This window comes from Heloderma suspectum, chromosome 4 (genome assembly GCF_057233095.1).
Source record: "Heloderma suspectum isolate Gila_16-S chromosome 4, 16-S_ref, whole genome shotgun sequence".
In the NCBI taxonomy this organism is placed as follows: domain Eukaryota; kingdom Metazoa; phylum Chordata; class Lepidosauria; order Squamata; family Helodermatidae; genus Heloderma; species Heloderma suspectum.
The window spans coordinates 250,013,912-250,041,741 of record NC_139461.1 but is presented as its reverse complement, the minus strand read 5'-3'; the positions used below and the strand labels follow the sequence as shown (position 1 = coordinate 250,041,741).

Here is a 27,830-nt window from a genome sequence, read left to right as displayed (position 1 = left end):
ACTAAAACCACACTAAGAAAACTCAACCAGAAGCATAAACTTAAAACACAGTCCTTTTTAAACGTTGTGGGTGCAGATGGGAGAACTCCTATCTGGAAGCTGAGAGGGAAGATGATAGACAGAAAACTTTCACCTACAAGAGCGCCTCCAAATACCTTTCCCCCCTACATACTGCATAGAGAAAACATTACTTCTTCCTGTTTTAGAGAAACACCCGTGTCTGTGACATCAGTAGCCATTACATTAAGTCTTACTCTCATCTCAGACCTATTTGCATGTCTAGCAACCAGTGTACTTCACATAAAGGAAAGGGACAACAATTGTGACATCTAACATGTAAGACTGGAAACAGAGTCAAGTAAACGTGTAGGCATTCAAGCAGTAACAACAAGCAGACCTGGCCATTCATTATACTTTTCTATCGTTTGAAATATAATTTTACACGTTCCCCTCATCTGGAACATAATGTTAAAACCAGTCATAATGGACACCTTGGCACCAAAACCACTTTATCTAGTACAGGATGAATTACACAAACAAGTAGCAGGGACTCAAAGTACTGTTACATTACTAGCAAGGATTTCTATTAGCAGCAGCAGCAGAGGTAGTAGGAGTAGTAATTTGCCAGTATACATAGCTGTAATAAGCATTTACAATGCTCCTGTCCATGGCCAGACCAGCTTCCCATGCTACCCAAGTGCCTCTTTGAATTGTTTATGGGCGGGGGGGGGGGGGAGGCACTAGACACTAATGAAGCGGTGTGTGATCGGAGAAACACACTCCAGGATCTCTTGCAATTTTGCAGAGAATGCTGGATCAAAGCTCTTGGATTATGCAATATCAGTTTCTCTGCCAACACTCATGAATACACACTTGTTGTTGTTCAGTCGTTCAGTCGTGTCCGACTCTTCGTGACCCCATGGACCAGGCCTTCCTGTCCTGCGCTCTCTCCCGGAGCATGCTCAAGTCCATATTCATTGCATCGGTGATGCTATCTAGCCACCTCATCCTCTGCCATCCCCTTCTCCTTTTGCCTTCCATCTTTCCCAGCATCAGGGTCTTGAATAAACACTACCCACAGACAAAAGGTTACATTGTGTTAAAGCCCCTTCGGGAATTTAAAAATCACACAAGACCTGTGGGGCTGCAGCCTGTTGAAAGTCTCTATTTGCCTCTTTATGAGTGCAAGTAAATCAGAACAGGAAATGGGAAAAAAATTGTTAGAGGCACTGAAAAGCAAGGATAGCATGAATAAACAGCAGAGAAGAGATAAAGGAAAAGAGATAAACGAGAGGAGAGAGGATTAACCATTCTCCAAAAATGACCAGCAAAATATGGAATGAAATGCATCAAAACCCAGTACTAAAAAGAGATAAATCAGTTAATGAAATAAGATCAGAAAATAAACATCATGGTTATTCTGTGCCAGTGGGCAAGGGAGTAGCTGTCAGCCAGGAAGGAGCATTTTGCAGTAAAAAGCCATGATTGCTGATCTCCAAGACGGGCTCCCAATGAACTGCTCTCTCTAGAACACTTTCTGCTAAAATCGAAGCCTGTTTAACAGAAACCATTGGTGAAGACAAGTCAGCAGTGTTTACTCAGAAGTAAATGCCATTATGTTCAGTGAGGCTTAGCCCCAGATAAGTCTGCATACAATTGTAGCTTCAAAAGCCTTGAGAGGGGGGTTGGGGGAGAGACTAGGACAGGAAACTGTGCTCTTTTTCTCAGGGCTTACACTGCCTTGGGAGTCTATGTGGACCAATTTCAAGGTTCCCTCTGATGTTGTCTCTGGTGCCTGTTCCAGCCCTTTAAAGCCAAGACCAGGAGCTGGAAAATGGCCAGGAGAAGGAGAGAGGGTATAAAGCCACCACAGAACTGTCATCTACTTGGAAAAGCAACACATCCTGGGCTATTCATTTATTTAAAAGATTTAGGGTACATGCTTGGACAGAAAAAAGTTCTACAACTCTCAGCATTACCCAGTCAGCATTGCTTCTGGGGAATGCTGGGTGTTGTAGGCCGTTTTTCCCCTAAACATGCATAGGATCGTGCCCTTATTCTCTAACCTCCTATTTGCATAAATATTCAAATAAGTTTAGATAAAATCTTTTTTAAACTCCATCAAAATATCAAATAATCCTATCTCAGAAATCAGAAAACAAGAAGCAACCATTTACAGTATTCAGAAGACTATTCAAAGGCCTTGGTTGGTAGATTTTTTTTAAAAAAATCAGTTGCCTAAAGGAACTAAGTGAACACCTCTGAAACATATCTTTGGAGAGGAACTTTCCTAGGCGGGGTGGCACCTAGATTAGCCAAGAACGATGTCTTAGCAAAATTAGGTGAAAGAGAGATAATAGAGGCTCCTGTATGGTTAAAACAAAACAAAACCATGTCCTTATATTGACATAATCAAAACTTAAAAGAAATTAAAAGATAAACAGTAGAATAGTGAGATCAAACCATTAAATATTGATGAAGAGGCCTGTATTACTTTTTTAATATAAAATAAGACTGCAAAAATAACCCCAGGACCCAGAAGCAAGTGAGAAACAGAAAATTAACCTACCTCTCTCTCTCTCTCTCTCTCTCTCTCTCTCTGTCTGTCTATGAAGACCCACCTCATTTTCAGGCTTGGTGAGGCAGCTGTCCTCTGCTGTGCCCTTGTCTTCTCCACACTGGTAGACACTGGGAACCACTGGGAAGGCTGGCTTGTAGTGTGTGTATCTGTGTACATTCTGAATAAATATTGTGGTCATTATGGAAATTTGAATAAATATTGCTTTGCTTTAGTAATTTGGGAATTGTTGCTTTTTGGTGCAGTGCCTTTGAGGAGGATTAAGGCCCTAATTCAACAGTAAAGGACAATCAACATGAGACACTTGGTTCACTCTGAGGCTTTCCCTGATTAATCTTCCTCCATGCGATGTCACCAGAAAGAAGAAAACAAGAGGGATGTAAGCAAGCCAAGACTGCTAGAAAGGAACTAGGTGGGGGGCATAGCATGCGAAATGGTGTAGGGCTGGTTCACTGTGGGGCCATGGTTGCCCCACACCAGCATCCATTCTTAAGTGCATCACCTTTTTAAGTGAATAGTCCACCCTTCCCCAGCCTGGTGCTCTCCATATGTGTTGGACTACAGCTCCCAGTAAGCCCCAGCCAGGCATGCTGGGAGTTGTAGTCAAACACTTATGGAGGGCACCAGGTTGGGGAAGGGTAGAATAGCCCATCATCTATGGCTAAGCGCAGTCTTGTGATAAGACACCAAGCCCTCTGGCAACTAGGTAATGCTATGAATTTTGACGTCAGCAGTTACTCCTATGAAGTGTGTTTTCAAGAGCTTCGCTAATATAAGGACTTCTAAAATTTGCTTTTCTTCCATCGCTGGTCTCTGCTTCTGAGGACTATGAGGCTTGAATGTAGGGTTGCAGCCAGACTCCAGCATTTTCTAAAGAAACCTAATTTGCATATATTTGTGCATAGCATAATCCTTCCAAACGTATATATTTTAAATAAAATGTCATTTTGACTATCATTCATTAAAAAGATCTATTGTGCAACCTATATTACTTCTACTCCATGAAACACAGAAATTTGTAAGCTAAGTAACACCACTGCTTTTCTTCCCCCCACCCCGCTTTAAGAACTCATCAGTCTGCACAACCTCACCTCCCCAAAGCAAACACAATGCTGCTCTGATCTAGCTTTATAAAGTGATGGAACAAAGCCCTGTCAAACGAGAGAAGAAAACTAGTTTTACAGCAAGCATAATGCACGCAGGATCATTTGATTCCACATGGGAGTATAGCTACTCTAGACTCTTGGATGGGCAAGTGTAACCAGCACTGTTCTCACAGAACAAAAGAGCCATGCTGGATCAAAGCAACAGTCCATCTAGTTCACCATTATGCTCACAGTGGCCAACCATCTCCCTGATAGAGAAAGCGTGGTTTTGTAATCTGCATGATGGTGTCAGTTGCTGACAATTGCTTAAATACACCCACATGCTAGCAGCTTTTTAATATGTCATGTGCAAACCCAAATGAGCCTTGGTTTCTAGGTTATTTCTTAACAGTGCCACAAGCTATAAATTTGCTATTATTGGTCAACCTTCCTAGGTTTCCTTTAAACTTTACTTCCTGCTGTGCTTCCTACATTCATGTCCCAGGACTCTGCCTAGGTTTTTCCTCTTATGCCGATCCTAAACTCAATTATGCCAGAACTCATTCCTATAAGACTGTCCACACCCATCCCAATTAACTTCACCAGCTAAGCTGATATAACCAAAGAGGAAAAGAATGTGTTAGCAAGCCACAAGTTACTCCTCTCTTCCTTTTTGTCTTTCTCACATCCCCTTGCCCAGATGCATAATATTCCCAAATTATGAAGGAGCAATTAAAATAATAATTTTCTACTCACAGGAATCTCCAGAATAAAACTAGAGATAAGGAAAAATTTCTGTCTTTCAAAAAGAGTATAAAATGGGTACCAGATCTCAGGATTTCATATGAAGAATAAATAACCTGGGGGAGGGGAATTGGGGTTATATGTCTGAAAATGTGCAAGTTCTCTTTAAGTGCCCAATGGCAAAATACAAGAATGTGTGATGAAACAAAAACCACTTTGAACAGATGAACCATGACCAAAAACTGATGGGAAAAAACTAGCTTCTGATCCCAGAGATGGGAGAAACACAGTTGAACAAGGATAGGGTGCTAATGTTCTATTTTTTTTTTTTGCAGAGCTCTGGTGGCTTTTAACGACTACGTGGCAGAACAAAATTCAGCAGATGATTCTTTTCCTGTGACAGTATCACCATGCTAAGGAAATCTTCGCCTACTGAATTTCTGCCTGTCACACACTTCACATGCCTGTCTCTGCTCCTATATCAAGAATGGACATGAATGAACAAAAGGATGCTGGGCTTTCTGGATCTAGGTATGCAGTTTGGATTGCTTGCCACGCCAATGAATCATTATGGCCATACCAATAACACTGAATACACCAAACAGTGGCATGGGCTCTCATATCACAGGTTCTGCTAAACAGACAGAGCGGCCATGTGAAGTATTTTCACACACAGTTACCTTGTTTTCAAGTTAATTCATACTTCAGGCATATTTTTAATCATCTGGCCCCCCTCCACCTCCTCACATATTCAGAGCAGCCTTCTTAGCAGCTGTGTGCGTATAAGCAGAAGAAGTGGGCCAGGTGGCTTTGCATGTAGCCAGATGGGCCAGCGAGTGTAGGAGGGCAGGAACACGCCAAAGTTAAATCCTCAAGGTTTTATATGAAGTGTTGGCTGGTTAAAGGACAGTGATCCAAAACACTAACAGTTAAATTGGCAGGGCCTTGGCTTGGAAGGAAGATGGGGGTTGATATCTCAAAGCTTTCTACTTCTCACTGTATGCTAGATTGTGTAAGATCACCTATAACCGGACTGGTGGTCTTAGGATCTGTTGTCGCTTTATGGTGCTTTCTTTAAAGAAAGAAGTAACCCCTTTGCCACACTATACATTTATGAATGATTGTCTTGTCCAAATTAAAAATCATACAACTAATTCTGGCCTTAAAGAAAATATAAAGTGTGTATCACAAATTATGAGGCTCTGGCACAGCATGGCCTATGACCAACAAAATGCAAGAGCTTCAGTTATGTGATCGAGAAAGTGATGGCTGTTGGCTGAAGCCTCACATTTGCAGACTGCCTCTAGTCTAGGCCACTCAGCTGTAAAAACAACCAAGAGTTCTGATGCACCTTAAAGACTAGGTGTTGCATCCAGATTTAAACTGGAGCAACTGCACTGGCAGAAGTGGGCTGCCCTGGCCCCTCCTTCCCAGGGCAGCCCCTCCAGCCCTTGAAAATGCTATGCAGAGCCTCAGGAGACTCTGCTGAATTGGGAGGGCTGTAGTATGGGGGAAGGCGGGAGGGGGGGATCTCCCAAAATTGGGAGGAGGGACCTTCCGCAAGCAGAGCCCTTCTCGAGGAAGACAGATCCTGGCTCCAACCCTAAGAATGCAATCATACGCTGCCCCCCGCCCCCATGTTGATAGCAGGAGGGCATTAGGACCTGTCAGAGGTGCCCCTCCTCCAGCAAGGGGGATGGCTCCGCCATGGCTAAGGTCCCTACTGTGCTACCTCTAAGAGGGGCCCGATCTGGGCCCCTCACTTACACCACCCTGCAGCTGGCATAGAAAAATAAGAAACCTCTACTTCACCCTGGAAAAAAGGATAAATAAACCTGTGCCCTCCTCACTTCAGCCCTGGCTGGCACAATTTGGAAGGGGATCCCCCCACCTATCCCACTTGCTTGGTAATACATTTATTGTAGTAGAAGCTTTCATAGACTAGCACCCACTTTGTCAGAGGCATATAGTGTTATCCTCAGTTGGCAGGATATCTCTGTAGATTATACGCACACATTCAGATACAAAGAAAAGAGTTTGTGAACAGCAGGGTCAAAAAGGCATGAAATGCAAGGGGTAAAAGGATATCCTATTGCCTGGGCTGGAACTGTAACAGATGGTTGGACACGATGCAGGATACCTCAGGGGGAAGGGCTGTGGCTCAGTGGGAGAGCACATGCATTACATGCAGAAGATCCCAGGTTCAGTTCCCATCATCCCCATGTAGGGCTGGAAAAATTCCTGCCTGAAACCCTGGAGAGCTGCTGCCAGTCTGTGTTGACAATACTGGGCCAGATGGACCAATGGCCTGACTCGGTATAAGGCAGCTTCCCATGTTCCTAGGAACGGTCCACAAAATCAGATGCTTCAGGGGCCTTTTACTGTCAAGTCAGTAAAAGTCGACATGCTCTCCGGATTAAAAAAGCAGCCCTCCCCCCCCTTTTAATTCTTCATTTAGTACTCGCTTTAGCCTTGATCAGGAAGAATCTGCAACTTATCTAGGTCCAGCCTGCAGCACAATTTATGACCCACTACGCCGAACGTAGCAGCCCATCATTCAAGTATTTGGGCTTCCCAGGCCCTTGACTCTACCTCATCCTCCACCCAGTTCTTGTATGTCCCAAGCAGGAAGCAAAACCAAGTTTTTCATTTAGCCAAAAAACCCTGGTGAGCCTCTTTACAAAACTGATGGGCTCCCGTTCAGATTGGCAAGTCACAAGCTGCGCAGGTCTGGTCTAGGTCCAAATCATAAAACATAAAACCAGTGGAACTGAGACTAACTGGGCATAGATCCATTCTCCTCTCCTCATTGTCTGAAGGCCATCCCACCATGAAGGCCCCTTCCCTCCCTGCCCCATAACCTCTTCTACAGCTACCACATGCCGCTCCAGTCTCCTGCAATGTGTCTCTAAAATGGGTTAATGGACTCCAAGAGAAGTAAACACACCGACCACCCACACACCAGAAGCCAGAGCTCCCTTTTCTCTGCAGCCTTAATGAGTGGAGAGAGAGAGAGAGAGAGAGAGAGAGACTCTGCCTGCAGTATAAGAACTACTCAAACTGATCACATCCTTCAGCTGCGCACCCTTCTCTAGACCTCCTTCAGTTCAGGTACGGATGATCATTCTTGACAGTGCTTTCCCTGGTCACACCTACAACACGGTAGCAGTCCAGAAATCAAGCCAGAGATTGGAAGAGGGGGGCGAAGAAGTCCATCACTTCTTCCTATGCCCCATCAGAACATGTCGTCTGATCAACACGTTTAAAAAAGACCCCTTCGTGCCCGCCACCTCTACAGCCCTGCCCTGCCCTTTTTTCCAAAAATTGCAGACGCTCTTCATCTCCTGGGCGCCTCTTCCCCCCGCTAGCCTGCTCTAGGAGGTGCTCGCACACCGAAATCGTGCCACCCCCGCTAGGCACCCCTTCTCGGGTGGGACGGCGTGGCTTACTGATGTCATGAGCTCTCTTTCACACACACACACACACACACACACACGCGCGCGCGCGCGCGCACACTCCCCTCTCTCCCTCCCAGTAAAGGAACCGGCTCATGGGCCAAGAGGGGATGGAAAGTTAGCATGCAGCTTCCACGCCTTCCAAGAACTCGAAATCGACTCTTCCGAAGAGAGGCGGGGGGTCGGAAAAGACAGCCCCCTCCCCCTACCTTGCGCGGAGAGTGGCTGGATCGGCACGTGTTTGCGCGTGGCGGGCCTGTGCGAGGGAAGTCTCGGAGCCCTCGATGCGGCGGCAACAGCAGCAGCCTTCCCCTCTCCTGCTCGCTGCTGCTCTCTTTCTGCAGGTGAGCCTTCCCTAGTGGCGCTGCCGGCCGGCCGCCCGCCCGCGTTATGTGCGCGCGCCCTGAGCCACTGCAGCAGCTCTGCATTAGGATGTGCTCCTCCCCACCCCTCCCTTTTCCTGCGCGTTCTCTCTCCCCGCTCCTCCCCACCGATGTCCTAGAGGCCGGGCGGGGAGGGGGTCTCCCCTCCCTTTACACTCCGCCTTCACCTCATTTGCCAAGACCAGTCAGCGCCTGAGAGAGTGACTTGCAGCAGCATACATAATTCATGGGCTTCTTCCTCAGCTGCTGCTGCTGCTGCTTTTAGCACTCGCCCTTCTCCAGCCAGACGAGCCCCCCTGCAACACTTCGTCGAGCTAGGTCTGATTGCCTTGGGCTCGCCCGGCCATTAGGGCGTGGGGGACATATGGTGTTACGGGGGGGGGGGAGGCAAAGCACCCCCTCTCCCATCAGCATTCTCAGGCAATCAAAATGGCAAAGCGATCCAGGTTGCCAGGCTCCTCTCGCCACCCCTCGCAGGAAATATTTGCTTTTGGAATTGTGTGCGTATGACACAGAATTTAATTTGCAGCAAGCACGGCCCAGTTTAAAAGATGCGCATCCAGGTGAAGGGCTATTTCCCCTACTGTCTCCATAGAATCAGAATAGTAGGGTTGGAAGGGGCCTACAAGGCCATCGAGTCCAACCCCCCTTTTGCTTTTGTAAATTCTCCTCCTGTTGTACAAGGATACATAGCAAGATGGACTAGGCCGTAGTGACTAAGGGTAAACAGCACCCCCCCCTCCCCAGCTAAATTTATTTGGGCCAGTTACTTTCATAGCTACAACAGCAAGATAACCGCATTTGATGTTTAATTTGAGATCCGAACGTTGTGCTTTCCAAAATCAGAGGCATTTTTCTTTGCCGACACTATATTGCATGTGCAAGGTGTTTCTGAACATGTGTAGAGAGCCTCCCTGCCAGGTCACCACAGTCAGCCTCCATGCAGCTGGGCTTAAGGAAGAGAGCTCCAAAGCTTGGATTCTAGGAACATGTGAGCCCTGACTGTTGGTTTCATAAACTAAGCTCTTCTGAAGGACAGCCAGTCCTGCATATATGATTGCTAATTGGGCCATGTCATGTTCGTTGTTCATGGGGTGTGCCCCATATGAACAATGAAGGGGCTATTGCACAAATTATAGATGGGGCAGATGAGGTTGACCCCCTTATCTTTTGTGGTGGGGCCCTTGGCTATTGTTTTTTGAAGGTTATGTGGAAGGGATTGTTTGGCTAAAATTTGGGGGCTGTGGAAGAGAAAAATGGGAAGGCACCAAATCCAGGGAAGAAAAGAGAAGGAGACCTCTAAGTGCACAGAAATATTGTCTGTTGGGTCCAGCAGAGTTTCAGATGTCTTCCTTGGGGCACTCTTAGGGCTAAACTACATGCTATATTAAAAATGTAGCATGCAGATGACCAAACTTTTTTTATCTTCAAGTAAGTGCATGGATCACTGCCTTGTTGTGGCGAAGGGGCTTGCGTAACTCAGTGAAGCCATAAGCTATGCCGTGCAGGGCCACCCAAGACGGACAGGTCATGGCAGAGAGTTCTGACAAAATGTGGTCCACTGGAGAAGGAAATGGCAACCCACTCCAGTATTCTTGCCAAGAAAACCCCATGGAACATATCACAAGGCTGAAAGATATGACGCCGGAAGATGAGCCCCTCAGGTCGGAAGGTGTCCAATATGCTACTGGGGAAGAGCAGAGGGTATTTCCAAGTAGCGCCAGAAAGAGTGAAGCGGCTGGGCCAAACCCGAAAGGACACTCAGCTGTGGATGTGTCTGGCGGTGAAAAGAAAATCCGATGCTGTAAAGAACAATATTGTTTAGGAACCTGGAATGTCAGATCAATGAATCAAGGTAAGCTGGAGGTGGTCAAACATGAGATGGTAAGATTGAACATCGACATCTTGGGAATCAGCGAACTAAAATGGACAGGCATGGGCGAATTTAATTCAGGTGACCATCATATCTACTATTGTGGCCAAGAATCCCTTAGAAGAAATGGAGTAGCACTCATAGTCAACAAAAGGGTGGGAAAAGCAGTACTGGGGTACAATCTCAAAAACGATAGAATGATCTCAGTACGAATCCAAGGCAAACCATTCAACATCACAGTAATTCAAGTCTATGCCCCAACCACTGAGGCTGAAGAAGCTGAGGTTGATCGGTTCTATGAAGACCTACAACACCTTCTAGAACTAACACCAAAAAAAGATGTCCTCTTCATCATAGGGGATTGGAATGCTAAAGTAGGAAGTCAAGAAATCACCGGGATAACAGGCAGGCATGGCCTTGGTGTACAAAATGAAGCAGGACAAAAGCTAATAGAGTTTTGCCAAGAGAACATGCTGATCATAGCAAACACTCTTTTCCAACAGCACAAGAGGCGACTCTACACATGGATGTCACCAGATGGTCAATATCGAAATCAGATTGATTATGTCCTTTGCAGCCAAAGATGGAGAAGCTCCATACGGTCAGTAAAAACAAGACCTGGAGCTGACTGTGGCTCAGATCATGAGCTGCTTCTTGCAAAATTTCGGCTTAAATTGAAGAACGTCGGGAAAACCACTAAACCGTTCAGGTATGACCTAAATCATATCCCTGATGAATATACAGTGGAGGTGAGGAATAGATTTCAGGGATTAGACCTGATAGACAGAGTGCCTGAGGAACTATGGACGGAGGTCCGTAACATTGTTCAGGAGGCAGCAACGAAATCCGTCCCAAAGAAAAAGAAATGCAAGAAAGCCAAGTGGCTGTCTGATGAGGCTTTACAAGTAGCTGAGGAAAGAAGGGAAGCAAAAAGCAAGGGAGAAAGGGGAAGATATACCCAACTGAATGCAGAGTTCCAGAGAATAGCAAGGAGAGACAAGAAGGCCTTCTTAAATGAACAATGCAAAGAAATCGAGGAAAACAACAGAATGGGAAAGACTAGAGATCTCTTCAAGAAAATTGGAGATCTCAAGGGAACGTTTTGTGCAAAGACGGGCATGATCAAGGACAAAGAAGGCAGGGACCTAACAGAAGCAGATGAGATTAAGAAGAGGTGGCAAGAATACACAGAAGAACTATACAGGAAAGATCTGAATGTCCCTGATAGCCATGATAGTGCGGTCACTGAACTTGAGCCGGACATCCTAGAGAGTGAAGTCAAGTGGGCCTTAGGAAGCATTAGTAACAACAAAGCTAGTGGAGATGACAGTATTCCAGCCGAGCTATTTAAAATCCTAAAAGATGATGCTGTTAAAGTGCTGCATTCAATATGCCAACAAACCTGGAACACTCAACAGTGGCCACAAGACTGGAAAAGGTCAGTTTACATTCCAATTCCAAAGAAGGGCAACGCCAAAGAGTGTTCAAACTACCGCACAATTGCGCTCATTTCACATGCCAGCAAGGTGATGCTCAAAATCCTACAAGCTAGGCTTCAGCAGTATGCGAACCGAGAACTACCGGAAGTACAAGCTGGGTTTCGAAGAGGCAGAGGAACTAGAGATCAAATCGCCAACATTCGCTGCATCATGGAGAAAGCAAGAGAATTCCAGAAAAACGTCTATTTCTGCTTCATTGACTACGCTAAAGCCTTTGATTGTGTGGATCACAACAAACTGTGGCAAATTCTTAAAGTGATGGGAGTACCAGACCACCTTACCTGTCTCCTGAGAAACCTGTATGAGGGTCAAGAAGCAACAGTAAGAACCAGAGATGGAACAACCAATTGGTTCAAAATTGGGAAAGGAGTACGACAAGGCTGCATATTGTCACCCTGCTTATTTAACTTATATGCAGAGTACATCATGAGAAATGCCGGGTTGGATGAATCAGAGGTCGGAATTAAGATTGCCGGGAGAATTATCAACAACCTTCGATATGCAGACGATACCACCCTAATGGCAGAAAGCAAAGAGGATCTCAAGAGCCTCTTGTTGAGGGTGAAAGAGGAGAGTGCAAAAGCTGGTTTGAAACTCAACATTAAAAAAACTAAGATCATGTCATCTGGCCCTATCACTTCCTGGCATATAGAAGGGGAAGAAATGGAAGCAGTGACAGATTTTACTTTCTTGGGCTCCAAGATCACTGCAGATGGTGACTGTAGCCATGAAATTAAAAGACGCTTGCTCCTTGGGAGGAAAGCTATGGCCAACCTAGACAGCATAGTAAGAAGCAGAGACATCACCTTGCCGACAAAGGTCCGTCTAATCAAAGCTATGGTTTTCCCAGTAGTAATGTATGGCTGTGAGAGCTGGACTATAAGGAAGGCTGAGCGCCGAAGAATTGATGCTTTCGAGCTGTGGTGCTGGAGAAGACTCTTACGAGTCCCCTGGACTGCAAGGAGGTCAAATCAGTCCATCCTAAAGGAAATCAACCCTGAGTGCTCATTGGAAGGACAGATAATGAAGCTGAAGCTCCAATATTTTGGCCACCTAATGCGAAGAGAAAACTCCCTGGAAAAGACCCTGATGCTGGGAAAGACTGAAGGCAAAAGGAGAAGGGGACGGCAGAGGATGAGATGGCTAGATAGCATCACGGATGCAATGAATATGAACTTGAGCACGCTCTGGGAAAGAGCGGAGGACAGGAAGGCCTGGCGTGCTATGGTCCATGGGGTCACGAAGAGTCGGACACGACTGAACGACTGAACAACAACAACAACAACAAGTGCATGGGGCCCTGATCTGGATCGGGACCAGCATGCACAGGTAGGAGAGGTTTAAGCCTTCCCACCCAGCTGCTTTCCCCCCTAAATTCACCCCCCCCCATTCAGGAGCTGAAAAGTGGGGGGAGCTTAATTGGCACCAGTGGAGCATTTCCCTTTTTAGTCCCTATGTAGGTGTGGGGCAATTGGGGGGGGGCAAAGCAGCTGGGTTGGAAGGTTTAAACTTCCCTTACCTGTGTGTGCTAGTCCTGATCCAGATCGGGGCTCCAGATGCTTGTTTGAAGATTAAACGGTTTGGTTATCCACATGTTACGTATTTAACGCGGGCAAGTAGGAACAACCAACTTGAGTCTTTGGACTCCAGTTGTGTTACGAAAGATTCTTGAGGCCCAAAAGACTCAAGTTTGGTTGTGCCTCAGAGTGCCCCTAAAGAAGGTATTCAAAATGTGTTGAGCTCAGTAAACATATTTCTATGCACCTAGGACTTTCTTCCTTCCCTTGCACCAGATCTTTTTTTGGAGGAGTCAGGAGGTGGGGTGTGCGGTTTTCATTAACAGCTCCCCTACCTTTATTCCCATAATATGAGCACTAAATTGTACCATCTGGTAAACCGATGTGTCCTGAAGAAATATAAGCCTACAGTGGTGAAGTATCAGGTGATGCAGTGAATTAAAGCCTTGATCTATACTGCTTGTCAAGGCAAAAACTGCAAACTAAAATACCATGCATTGTAACGTTTACTGTGATGGAGGAAACTGTCAGGTAGATCTATACTTTTGTTGTTGTTGCTCTACTGTAGGTGATGAGCTAGGACCAATCCCTGCATAAAGGAACATAGGACCAATCCCTGCATAAAGAAACATCACTCTTCTCTTATTACATAATGGCACAATCCTATGCATATTTAGACAGAAAAAAAGTCCTACAACTCCCACTGTTCCCCAGCCAGCCAGTTGTAGGACTTTTTCGGTCTAAACATGCACAGGATTGAGCCCTAAAGCAGTTTTCTCCAACCGGGTGCCCTCCAGATGTGTTGGACTACAACTTGCTTTTCCCCAGCCAGTATGCCATCTGGAGATGATGAGAGTTGTAATCCAACACATCTGGAAAGTACCACATTGAAGAAGGTTTTCAGTCAGGATAAACCTTTAAGCTTCATTAAGCAAGCAGTTCCTTTTGGCTGCAGATTCAAGAGGAGGAGATCTGTCATTTTTTTAAAAAAATTAACTTCTAGGAAAGGAAGGGGTTAATCATTTTAACTTTTTAGTCTGATTCAAAACTCTATAGCTGGCACACTGTGATCAAGCATGAACTGTATGAGGTTGCTGCCAAAACACATGGCAGCCGGGAAATGCTGTTTTTAGTTGCCCAAGCGGTCTGGTCTTTAGCGAATACTTGTCAACTCCCAATGGACAGATGATCTGCAAATGTTGTTTATGACTAGCTTTTGTCTGATTTATGTTGCTGTAGTAGCATCTCAAATTTTAATGGGTTTTACTTCCTAACATTCTGCAGAGGGAGGTGCTATATTGGTAGGAAAAGCAAGGACTGGTTTTTTTAAAAATCTGTCATCTGTCTGTGAAATAGGCATGTTAAAGGTTCTGATCCTTACATGCTGGATGTTCTAGATGCTTCATTCCATGCTGGCTCAACACTAGCCCATATGGTGTGGTTGGAACTTGGGGTTCACATAGACTGAATATAGGGGAAAATTTCTTAGGTTGCAATCCTACACCCAGTTTCCTGGGAGCAAGCCCCACTGAATTCCATGAGACTTATTTCTGAGTAAATATGAATAGGGTTGCATTGTTAATCTGGGAACATTTTTAAAAAGTCTGTATTGAGGTTTTCAGCAGAAAGGTAAGAACTAAAATAAAGAGGAACGCAATTTGACATTTACTGAACCCCATCTCCAAACCTGTTGCAATAACTCCCTTTCTTTTACTGTTTTTACTGTTTTTGTTTTTATTGTCTTAAGATTTTACTGTTTTAAATGGTTGTACACTGCCTTGATAGCTTTGCAGCAGATAAGGCTGTATATAAATGTTAGTAATAAGTACATACATTCTTAGATTCTGGAATTAAAGACAATCAGATTACCCACATTACAAATCCATTCAATTTTATACATTTGTTGTCACATCTCCAGGACTATATATTCTTCCATGTGTTCTGCATCGGATAGTAAGGCAGTGGGTCTTACACAAGAAAAATAAGGGAAAGAATTCCAGCTGGGAAGTATGGGTTCAAACATTTATCTTGTTTCAGAGCAATGCTGTGGTGGTGATGGCGGGAGATTCTGTGACGGCGGTACCACCACTTCCTAAACCCTTTGGACTTGTTGCAGTTAGGGTAGGAGATGAGGGTTTTTTTAACCTTCTTTGGGGTTCGGGGGTCTGGTTTCTCCCTGCCCCAGATTGCAGACAGTGGTAGGGAATTCATTACACTTGTAGTTGAGGGCTCCTTTGGCAGGGCATGTCAGAGGAATGAGGGAGTTTAGGAAAATGCAGATCCTTGGCTGCCCCCTGACATGTCCTGCCGAGCTTTCTCCAGGTGGGGTGGCAGCTCCAGTAGCGTAAGTGCCATTGTACCGGTGGGCCTCCCTCTCTTCCTGCTGAGTGGCACTTTTACCGCATCCAGGAGCCCCTCATCTGGCCTTTGGTAGGCTTTAGGATTGCACCCTCTACCTGTTCATACACTTGTTAACGTTTCTGCACTAGCTGTTGGACCTCACCAAGTTTTCAAATAATTCTTTGTAATAACTGCCTCTCTGGCTGCGGTTTTGCCTATTTCAAGGTGAGGATTTTAACTTGAGAATACAGGTGTACATCTTTCAAATTGTGGTATGGACCATGATTCCAACCAAGCTTAGGGCTCCTTCACATGGACCTTTTAACCTGCAATTGAGATGGCTCCTTCACGGAAGCTTGCAGACTCTTTACATGACGCCATGATTGTTCAGGGCGTCTCCTGCACTAAATGCCCTTTGTTCCATTTTTAAATAGATTGCAGATAATGAGCTATGAAATTACCCGGTTGTGTTCCACTTCAGTTTCCTCTGTGAAAAGAGTAAAAATGGCAGGAAGAGGAGCGAGATCAGTGAAAGATAATGGAAGACTTAGATATGGGGAAAAGGAGGGGGAAGGGCGTGGGGAAAAAGGAAGCATGTGAGAAAAGGGGTTGTTGTGACCCTGCATTTAAAACGGAAGCAGAAAGCCCCATTTTAAATGCAGGATTTTAGGCTGTGGTAGAGATGCCCATTAAGAGAAGCATTAGTATACTACCTCTTACCTGTCCAAAGAAGCAATGCATTTGTCTTCAGTGGAAAGCAGGCTTGTATCTCAGAGCAATAGTGCAAGATAATGGAATAAACTAGATCTGAAATCTGATTCTTGGGAGGGGGGGCGGTTCTCAAGCAAATTTTCATGTTTGAATTTTGTACTAGAATGTAAACTTACTCAGTATTTCAAATGATAGAAACTGTTGTCTACAGGTGTTTGAGGGGGAAAAAACACATGTGAAATGTTTCATTGAACAAGTTGATACTTAACATTATTGGCTTAAAAATTATCAACAAGACAAGATTTAAGGTTTTGGAGTAGCCATCCAAGAAGTAAAAGACAACATTTCAACATATTTTAATTGAGTCAAATTTTAATTCTGACATTTCACCAAATTTGTACATTGAATTTCATTTCTGCTCTAGAATTAACTTTCATTCTGCAATTCGAAAAGCAAAAATGGGAGTCCAATGTGGTCTGTCTTAGATTCAATGGTCACCTTTGTTGACAATACTCAGTATAGTTCTCAAGTTCCCAGTCAGTTGGAGAGGAGGACAGAGAGATTATTCAGCAGTGTTATTTTGTTTTTTAACAGTGAGTTGATCACAATAGAAGGTTCGACTCTCTGATGGCTTTACTATCAAACTTGAAAATAAAATTGAAAAAAAAAAGATATCCTCTTTCTCTCCTACCTCCTCACAACCTGTGGGCCAGTAATTTTCTCAGATATAGCAATAGGAATATGTGATGCATTTGGATCTGGCTTTATGTAATTATTTTCAACATCCCTCATGCGCCACTGACCCAGTGAGGATGTAGGTGTCTAATCGACTACTATGTTATATACATTTTCCTGCGAGTAAGTCCCATTGAACTCAGCGGGGGTTACTTCTGCATAGACACATAGGATTGTACTATTTAAGACTTTCTGCTATACATTTTGCTTTTTAGGTGCAATCTATGAATAAATACTTTTACAGCTCTGGAGTTCTCTTGCTTGGGCCCCTGTTTTGACCAGGATGTTGGCCAAAAAGTTCAAATTTGTCTGACAGCCCTTTTTGCCTACATGAACAAGAGGCCTTTCTTTAGGGCACACTACACTTCAGGTTAATTCATTTCTTGTTTTCCCTGTCTGCTCCTTTCAGTACTTTCCTGTGTTAGGTCTGTATCTTGAGTCTTTAGCCGATGGGGTGGACAGAAGGTAGATCTGCAGATTTTTAGACTTCAACTCCCAGCAATCCTGGCCATTGGCTATGCTAGCAGGGGCTTCTGGGAGTAGAAGTCCAAACAGCTTGTTGTTGTTGTTCAGTTGTTAAGTTGTGTCCGACTCTTCGTGACCCCATGGACCATAGCACGCCAGGCCTTCCTGTCCTCCGCTCTCTCCTGGAGTGTGCTCAAGTTCATATTCATTGCATTGGTGATGCTATCTAGCCATCCCATCCTCTGCCGTCCCCTTCTCCTTTTGCCTTCAGTCTTTCCCAGCATCAGGGTCTTTTCCAGGGAGTTTTCTCTTCGCATTAGGTTGCCAGAATATTTGAGCTTCAGCTTCAGTATCTGTCCTTCCAATGAGCAGTCAGGGTTGATTTCCTTTAGGATGGACTGATTTGACCTCCTTGCAGTCGAGGGGACTCGTAAGAGTCTTCTCCACTGCAGTTCGAAAGCATCAATTCTTCAGCACTCATCCTTCCTTATAGTCCATCTCTCACAGCCATACATTACTACTGGGAGAACCATAGCTTTGATTATACGAACCTTTGTCGGCAAGGTGATGTCTCTGCTTCTTACTATGCTGTCTAGGTTTGCCATAGCTTTCCTCCCAAGGAGCAAGCGTCTTTTAATTTCATGGCTACAGTCACCATCTGCGGTGATCTTGGAGCCCAAGAAAATAAAATCTGTCACTGCTTCCATTTCTTCCCCTTCTATATGCCAGGAAGTGATGGGGCCAGATGCCATGATCTTCGTTTTTGTAATGTTGAGTTTCAAACCAGCTTTTGCACTCTCCTCTTTCACCCTCAACAAGAGGCTCTTTAGATCCTCTTCGCTTTCTGCCATTAGGGTGGTATCGTCTGCGTATCTGAGGTTGTTGATAATTCTCCTGGCAATCTTAATTCTGACCTGTGATTCATCCAACCTGGCGTTTCTTATGATGTACTCTGCGTATAAGTTAAATAAGCAGGGCGACAACATATAGCCTTGTCGTACTCCTTTCCCAAGTTTGGAAAACTTTCCCAATCGGTTGTTCCATGTCTGGTTCTTACTGTTGCTTCTTGACCCTCGTACAGGTTTCTCTGGAGACAGGTAAGGGTCTGGTACTCCCATCCCTTTAAGAATTTGCCACAGTTTGTTGTGATCCACACAATCAAAGGCTTTAGCGTAGTCAATGAAGCAGACATAGACGTTTTTCTGGAATTCTCTTGCTTTCTCCATGATCCAGCGAATGTTGGCGATTTGATCTCTAGTTCCTCTGCCTCTTCAAAACCCAGCTTGTACTTCCGGTAGTTCTTGGTTCACATACTGCTGAAGCCTAGCTTGTAGGATTTTGAGCATAACCTTGCTGGCATGTGAAATTTCAGCCCACCCTTGTTCTACAGCAACTGTATTGCCCTTAAGGATGTGTTGTTGTTGTTGTTCAGTCGTTAAGTCTTGTCTGACTCTTAGTGACCCCATGGACCATAGCACGCTAGGCCTTCCTGTCTGTATTGTTATCTTTCCTAGACTTCAGCTAGCCCACTGGTTTGCTAGGACATGCTGTCAGGAGCTTCTGGGAGTTGAAGTCCAAAACATCTGGAGATTTACCTTCTGCCCACCCTGGTTCTAGATCATTATTGAAAGTTAAGCAATTGTACCCCCAAACCTGAGTAGTGATATTCCTCTTTTTGTTGTTCTTTCTCCTGTTGCTGAATGTTTGGGTTGAGCGTGCTAGCTGGGAGAGATGGGCATTGTAACCTAACACATATGGAGGGCACCAAGTGTTAGAGTAGGACTGAGGAGACCCAGGTTCAAATCCCCATGAATCTCACTGGGTAACCTTGGGCCAGTCACTATCTCATAGTCCAACCTACCTCACAGGGTTGTTATGAGGATAACTTTGGTGACAGGGAAGAAGCATAAGCTCTCTGGAGGAAAGGTGAGATATAAACATAGTAAATGCATGCAAATTGGCATGGAAGTAATTAGGCATGTGTGGGATCATAAAATATGTAGTGTCGGAAAACTGTCCTCTTTATGACTTGATGGTGCCTTCAAGGTTCTTTGAAGGAATGTACTTCTCTTTCTCTCTGTCAATGCTATTAGGGTAGCCTTTCTCAACATGGCACCCTCCAGATGTGTTGAACTACAACACATACTCCATGCTGGCTGGGGATGACGGGAGTTGTAACCCAACACATCTGGAGGGTGTGTTAGAGTTTGTGCTGAGATCATCTGGTCATGGGCAGCCAGCACACACACTCTGTATGGCTCTTCTTCCTGCCACAGGTGCTAGCTAGGGGCTGCCACAGATCCCTGCTGCCCTGAGCTGTGTCCTATAAACTTGCTCTGGTGGCTTCCCAGTTCATTCCGCTGTGATTATCGTTCTGCTGCAGCCAATGGTATAGAAAGCAGTGAAACCTAATGCTGCTCCCAGATGGGTACTCTCTCCGAATGCAGGCCCTCAGGGTGAATTGGGAAAAGACAGATAGCCCCCTGTGTTCCTGTCAGATGGCTCCCGCCACATTGCATCTAATCACATAGGTTGTGGACTTCAGGTATCTATCTCTGACCTCTGAGGATTAGCTGTGGCAGGGAATGGGAAGGAGGCCTCCCATCATTTGCCATTCACTCCATCTGGCCCGTCCTCTTAGCACCATCATCAGACCATTAATAATTCACAGAGATCAATGGACACTGGATGGTCCAAGAGAACAGTGGACACTGGATGGTCCACTCTCTGTAATGGCTCATTTCAGAGGAGTAATAACTTGTATTTGTTATCATATGACCCTTCTTGCCCTCTATTTACTCTGCAAAGGCTCCAAAAGTATATGATCCTTTCACTATAAGTTGTTATGACAGGGAAGATAACAGCGCCTGTAACATCGGAGCTCATCTCAGATGCAGGAAGGCGGTGTTACCCAAAGAGAAGTTTGTTATGTAGCTAATTTCTTATCTGTCTTGCTTTAGCTGCATAAGCCTCTAAGCTAGACAAATATAGTTTACCAGGCAAACATGGATTTTCCTGAGAGAAGTCAGATTCATAGTCAAGGTCAAATGCACGAGATATCAATCAAGTATAATCAAAGATCCAAGAGTCAGTAACGCAGGGGCCCAACCATGAGCCAGGATACAAAATACAGAAGCTGCAGCAACAGCATTGTTTCCAGCACTGACTAGGCTAAAACTGAAGGCTTGTATCACCAGACCTTCCAGGCTCCACCCAGGGCTCAGCTGTAGTTCATTATTGCTCTCTAGCAAGAGTCTGACTCATGAGGAGTCATTTCCTCTTGAGGAGTCCTCCTTTGTAATTGAGCACTCCTTCACAAAGGAGCCCTATTGGCCTGCCTTTTGAGATGATGACCCTCTTGGGGGCGAGGGGGTCTCTCAGCAGGACCTGTGGCCATCTCCCCTGAGGGCCCAGGCTCCTCCTGGTCTTCTGACATGGGCTGTTCTGGGGTTCTCTTGATCTCTGTGAGCTCTAGCTCCTTTCTGTCACTGTGGTGTCTGCTGGTGCCATTAAACAAGAAACCCATAGTACTACATCCTTTCAAATACACACAAAAATGTATCTCCTTTCTTAAGTGCCTGATTCATTTTTTTTTTACAGTGCCCTTCTTTCCTTCTTTTTTATTTTGCTCGTTGCCCTTTACAAAAATATTTTTAATTCAATCTTCACATTCATGAATGCTGTTGTTTCCATAGTATAGTTGGGCAGGTTAGAATTTTCTTGCAGCATACAAAATGTCCCCTTCGTTGGGTGGGATTGAGGTTTAGTCATACTTAAAGTAGACCCATTGAAACCCATAGGACTTAAGTTGGTCGTGACTATCTTAAGTCCTGTTGATTTCCATGGGTCTTCTCGAAGTATGACTAAATCTGGAACCATCCCCTTGTGTGTAAAAAAACAGATTCTTTCCCAACAAGTATAGAAGATGTTCTGACTGCAGGTATCCTGTTGGCTTGACATACTGCCCAGTCCTCTGCATGCTTACTCAGAAATAACTCTCATGAATTCAGTGAGACTTTCTGCCAAATAAGTGTGTAGAGGCAGCCTTAGTTGTAATGTATTATGAGACTTCAGGGAAAGTGGGTGGACAGAAGAGGCTACCCATATGGATATCTTGAGATTCTGATGGGTGTATGAACAGTGGGAAATAGCCTACTTGCTTGTTTTGTTACCAGAAAGAGCAATTTTGAAGGTGATTTGGAATCAATCTCAATTCCGCTTGGAGTACACTGAGGTCAGAGAAGAATGTGGAAGGTTATTCCACCTTAAAGAGTAGCTGGAGCTAATGCTTGCGAACATCTTCACTGGCATCGATCATGAGAGTGGGGCCAGTTCCATTCTCATCAGTTGCCTCTGCTGATAAATACCTTGTGCTTTCACAATAAAAGTTCCAGGCAGTATTTGTGTAAGAGGACAATTGATGATCTGGAAGAACACATCCCCACACATAATTTCGTTGGATGGTGTACAAACATGTATGACGGGGATGGGGGCCCTTTCCATCCCTCCCTACAATGCTTTTTCTAATTTTAAAATATTGATAACAAATTATTGTTGTGCTTTTTAGTTTCTCTTAGTTCCCCTTTTTAAAGCTCTTTATATTTCTGGCTGTCTAATTTGTACTTATGGGGCCACGGTGGCTTGGTGGTTAAGACGCTGAACTGCAGACCGGAAGGTCGTCAGGTCAGCAGTTTGAGACCCGAGTGCCGCGTGACGGAGTGAGCGCCCGTCTTCAGTCCCAGCTTCTGCCAACCTAGCAGTTCGAAAGCAAGAAATTGCAAGTAGATGAATAGGTACCGCCTCAGCGGGAAAGGTAACAGCGTTCCGTGCACCTCGGTGTTCAGTCATGCCGGCCACATGACCACGGAAGCGTCTTCGGACAGCGCTGGCTCTTCGGCTTAGAAACGGGGATGAGCACCGCACCCTAGAGTCGGACACGACTGGTTGGGGACACCTTTACCTTTAATTTGTACTTATAGCTGGTTATGGCCGTATAGCAGCCTTCCCTAACATGGTAAGATGTGTTGGAGTACAAACCCCAGCACCCTCAAGCCTGCACCAGGTTGGCGAAGGCTGCAGTATGGCATGTATGTATATTGATTACATGAGTAACAAATGTCATTCAGATGCCCTTCCCTATCCCTCAGTACTATGTTCATGCCCCTCCTCTCCACTGCCAGTTGTGTACTGTACACAGTTGATTCCATAGACAATATGAAAAAGGTCAGAGGTATAATGGCTATTGTCTGGAGATGGAAATTCCTTCAGCCTTCCCCAAACTGGTGCTCTCCAGATGTTCTGGACGCCCATAATCCTGGACAATTGGCCATGCTGGCTGGGGATGATGGGAGTTGTAGTCTTGAATCATCTGGATGGCGCTGGGTTGGTGAAGACTGCTACGTACACACACACTTTTATTTCCTTCCCAGGGCAGAAGTGAAAGCTGCCCATCGAGAAGAATGGAGAAATCTAGGATTTTAGTGCAGCCATGATCGGGCAGCAGCATGTCCCCCCCGCCACTTGCCAAGCAACACGTAGCGGCAAAGGTTCGTACTCTTTCTCACTCAGATCTTATTTTATGTGGAAAATATGATTATATGTTGTGCAAGTGAGACCATTACAGCTGTTGCGGCATGGAGTACTGCTGTTCAGAATTTCATTTATTTATTATTACATTTATATCCCGCCTTTTTGCAAAGAACCCAAGGTGGTTTACAGGGTCCTCCTCCTCTCAATTTATCCTCACAACATCCCTGGGAGGTGGGTTAGCCTGCAAGTCAGTGACTGGCCTAAAGTCACCCAGTGAGCTTCATGGCTGAGTGGGGACTAGAACCCGGATCTCCTGATTCCCAGTCCAGCACTCTAACCACTATTACACACTGGGTCTCAGCCGCTTCATACCCCACCCTGTTTTCCATTCCCCAACTCTCAACAGTCAGGCAGCATTCTGTGGCAACTGAGCATGCTCAGTACTCATTGGGCTGTTTTGGGCTCCCCCTCATCTTAGGGTTTTTCCAGAAATGAATGAATTAATTAATTAATTAAAAATGTACGTCTGCAGATCTTTGGATTTCCCCAAGCCTGCTAATACTTCTTGTGTGGGGGTAATGTAATTTTGGCTACATAAGCAATGGCACTCATGGCCTGAATATCAGAAATAGAAGGAATTATGGTGCAGCTGTCGCTTAATTCAATATGATCCCTAATCCTGTGTGAGGGACTGAGATATTTGTCCTCATCCCTGGGACAGCAAATTCCCACTGGTGGCTGAGAAGGCACATAGAGTTTTACGTGAGAAAACTTGAAGTGGATTTTAAAATAAAACCTGTCTTTATGATTCAGACTCGGGACACAGTAACTTGATAGGACTTGGGATTCTTTAGCAATCATATTGAGATGGCTGGCATGTACTGTCTGTCTAGCAGGGCTGAGTCTAACACTGGGCAGGGTGAGGCAGAGTGCTGCAGGCTGCAGATTTAGGGCGCAAACCTATGCATGCTTAGACAGAAAAAAGTCCTACAACCGCCTGCATGCTCTAGCCAGCTGAAGCATGCTGGGAGTTGTAGGACTTTTTTTCTGCCTAAGCAGGCATAGGATTGCGCCCTCAAAGGTTCCGTTAAGGATGTACAACAATTTCAGCTCAGTTCACAAATCATCTGAACTTGCCCTGTTCACAACCCCAAATGTGAACAGGAGTGCATTTTTTCAAAAACTGCTCGCACATTCTCAATCTTTCAATCATGTTAGAAAAATGCACATTCTTTTTAAAAAATGTGCACTTTAAGTACGCATTTTTAAAAACAGATTTTCACTCTTCAGTCAATGGGGGTAAAGCACACACTTTTCCCATTCAAAATATGCACTTTTCCCATTGAATGAACCGAAAAACATGTCACAAATGGGAACGGGAGTGAACCGAGCTGAGCTTTGAAGTGAAATTTGGAGGATTTCAGTGAGCTGAACCATCCCTGATTCTCCCATCCCTAGGCTCCATTAGTTGCTAATCAGTTCCTTCCTGGTCAGCTGCTGTGGGTTTGGTATCCATGAATTGCCCTTAATTAGACCCAAAGTAGGCTATACATTTGCCAGCCACATGATTGCCTGTCCCAGGCCTGTTATTCTTTTAGAAATAGCCACTTCAGGAGGGGGAGCATCCAGATCAGGTTGGTTTTCCCCATGCCATTTTCCTCATTAGAATTGCGCCCCCCAGCTGCTATTTGCCCCTGAAGTTTCGTTGGCTACAAAGGCATCTTTAGGGGCAAATAGCTGTTGTAGGAGAGTGATTTTCAGGGGGTGAGGAATAGCATGGAGGAGAAGATTCAACCCCACTCCCCATGTGCTGTGGTCCCAATAGTCACCTTGCATTAGCTGAGTGCACCAGTGGTGTAGTGGTATATTTTGAAGAGCAAGAGCTCATCAAGATGGCATCTGTAGCTATGCCCCTGATAGACATGGGGATGGAGTTAATAGCAGAACCCATCAAAGCCAAGCAGAAAATGGCTTGTCTTCTTAATTCAGCATGAAAAGAACATAAGAAGAGCCCTGCTGGATCAGACCAAGTGTCCATCTAGTCCAGCTAGTTCACACAGTGGCCAACCAGCTCCCACAATGGAAAGCCCACAAGCAGGACATGAGTGCAACAGCACCCTACCACTCGTGTTCCCCAGCAGCTGGTGTACACAGGCATTCTGCCCCCGATATTGGAAGTAGCATATAGCCATCAGGACTAGTTGCCATTGATAGCTTTTTCCTCCACGTATTTGTCCAATCCACTTTTAAATCCATCCAAATTGGTGGCCATCACTACATCTTGTGGTAGCAAATTTCATAGTTTTAACTCTGCGCTCTGTGAAGAAGTACTTCCTGTTATCTGTCCTGAAGCTCCTACCAATCAGCTTCACAGGCTGGCCCCGGGTTCTAGTATTATGAGAGAGGGAGAAAAATGTCTCCCTATCCACTTTCTCCACACCATGCATAATTTTTTACATCTCTGCCATGTCTCCCCTTACTCCCTTTATTTTAGCCCTTCTCTTGGACTGCCTGAGAAGGCAGCTAAACCCCTGAGACCTGCCATAATCTTGTGCTGAAGGAATCGTAGGCTGTGGATTTGTAAAAGAAACTATTTTTTTCTGAGCGATGTTTTGCCTGGGCATTGCAGGAGCTGAACAAGGTATGGGAGGCGCTGATTTCTTCATCCCATTAGTCAGATCTGAAGCAATTACAACTTCATTAGCTAAATAGGATCTTCTGTTTCCCACCCCTTCAAGGCTTTGCCCTTGGGATCATTTTGCTAAGAAGTCTACAGGAGGCGGCTATACAGAAAAAAGAGAGGAAAACATGATGTTGGCCAAGTTACTGGAGAAGAGGCACTGCTTGCACCTCATTTGCCAGGCTATCAAGGGCTGCTAGTCATGATGGCTAGTATTACCTCCAGCATCAGGGGCAGTGTACCTCTATATGCCAATTGCTGGAGAACACAAACAGGAGGGTGCTATTGCACTCATGTTCTGCTTGTGGGTTTCCCATGGGCAGCTGGTTGGGTGGCCACTGTGCAAACAGAATGCTGGACTAGAGAGGCCTTTGGTCTGATGCAGCAGGGCTCTTCTTATGTTGTTATGAAATCGAGGAGGCTGATCTGTATTGAAAACGAGTTATAACTAGAGATGTAAAATTTCTGGGAAATTACCTAGACCCTGCCTGGTGGTCCTCTAAGAAGCCTGGATCTGTAAGCCAGTTTCAAACTATGGCTAATTAGAGGAGAGACAAGCCAGGAGTCCAGGTCTGGATGTAACACTAAGCTTTTCCACTTTGATAAATTTCTGGTTATTATAGCTGATCCTACTTGTAGGGGGAGCCAAATGGCAGCAATCAGGCAGCGTGCACATGCACAACCGAGCCAGAATTCTCAGCACTTCCTTAGCGCTTTGTGCAAACGTGGCCACAGAGTGTTCACCAATATTTCCCAGATGAAGGAAATAATTGTAGAACACAGGGACCCCTTTCCTGACAAATCATGTGACACTGGCGATGTTGGAATATGGGTGGTGGTGCCAGAAAATAGCCAATATGATATTCTTAACGAGGACTGCTGTACGGTGTTTGTGCATCTGGGTTTTTTCCTCTCTTTCTCTCTTGCTCTTATTGTGTGTGTGTGCGTATTTAATATAACCCTAACTCCAAATAAATTTTTGTTGGGAGTTCGTGATGCCTCTTGTGTGCAGCCTGAATATAACACCCATTTGCATTTGTGTTGTCAAACTCCCAGTGCTGAGGATTTTCTGCCACTCTGTGTAGGCTTCCAAATGTCATGGGAATGTGAATTTTAAGCAACCAAGTTGGATACGCGTGCGCACGCACACACACACACACACACTCTCACACTCTACAGGAGTGTTGCAGCAGTGCACAGTTATGCAGATGAATTACAGTCACATGCCACTGTGCTGTTCAGATTTTTCCTTTCAAAATGTCCTGCTGTGTAGCAAGAAGAATAAGGTGGACACATTCACTGGGATGCACGACCATACCACTCGTGATTGATAAGCCAGAATTCTCAGCACTTCCTTAGTGCTTTGTGAAAAGGTGGCCACAGAGTGTTCACCAATATTTCCCAGATGAAGGAAATAGTTGTAGAACACAGGGCATCCGGCTCTGCCCTGATTCCGAAGACCAGATGTGTTGACTCTCTTTCAGCCTGAGGGGCAAATTCCATGTTGGAGAAGCTTTTAGGGACTGCATTCCAAGGTGAGCAGGGCAGAAGGCAATAAAGGCAGGGTGAGGTCAAAGCAGAAGGGTGAGGTCAAAGGAACCAGCATATTTTGGTTTAAAGCTCTTACTGCCTGTAGCTAATCCTTAGGAGAGGCGTTTCAACCTTTTAGAATGGGGAGGGGGTGGATGCACAAAATCCAGGAAAACACACAATGATTGGTGGTCAGGGGAAAGGGTGGGGCCAGGAGAAGGGGGCGTGGCCACCTGGGGAACCCCAGAGGGTCAGATTGGGACTCAAAGCAGGCTGGATTTGGCCCTCGGGCCTGAGGCTCCCAACCCCTTCCTTAGGCTCCACCCAAGACTCTTCTCCCATTAGGTTCCGGTGAACATTTTGTGTCAAAACTGTCCCAGCAGAGAGCCCCATTAAGAGAACTTTTCTTGATACGGCCCTGCTGGCTTGCCTAAGGCTGGCTGGTGAGTTCATGGCAGAGACGAAGTCAAACCAGGGATTTCGTGATTTGTAGCCCAGTCTCTTGTCCATTACACTACAGCAGCTATTGGGAGCAGTTGTATTTTAAAGGTTTTTGTTTGTTTTTAATCTCCTGCCCAGTTAATCTCTTCTAGGGCAACTTTTTGATCAATTAAAAGTTTTAAAAATCAATTAATCTATCAGATTAATGGATTAAAAGTGGCTCTCATTAGCAGTAATAATTCCAGGAATGAGCATGGTTGGTGTC

The 27,830-nt window shown here is 45.1% G+C and overlaps 1 protein-coding gene and 1 long non-coding RNA gene across 2 annotated transcripts in view; one reads left to right on the top strand and one right to left on the bottom strand.

The window, feature by feature from the left end:
• Positions 1-8,249, bottom strand: part of CNTN2 (contactin 2) — an 87,984-nt gene extending 79,735 nt beyond the window's left edge. The window contains exon 1 of the mRNA XM_084853246.1: positions 8,072-8,249. The gene's annotated coding sequence lies outside the window, so the exon portion shown is untranslated. The remainder of the gene's footprint in view (positions 1-8,071) is intronic.
• A 170-nt stretch (positions 8,250-8,419) lies between these two features.
• Positions 8,420-27,830, top strand: part of LOC146348484 (uncharacterized) — a 43,848-nt gene continuing 24,437 nt past the window's right edge. Inside the window, exons 1-2 of the long non-coding RNA XR_014790646.1 lie at positions 8,420-8,563; positions 22,815-22,931. This is a non-coding gene — a long non-coding RNA (uncharacterized LOC146348484). The remainder of the gene's footprint in view (positions 8,564-22,814; positions 22,932-27,830) is intronic.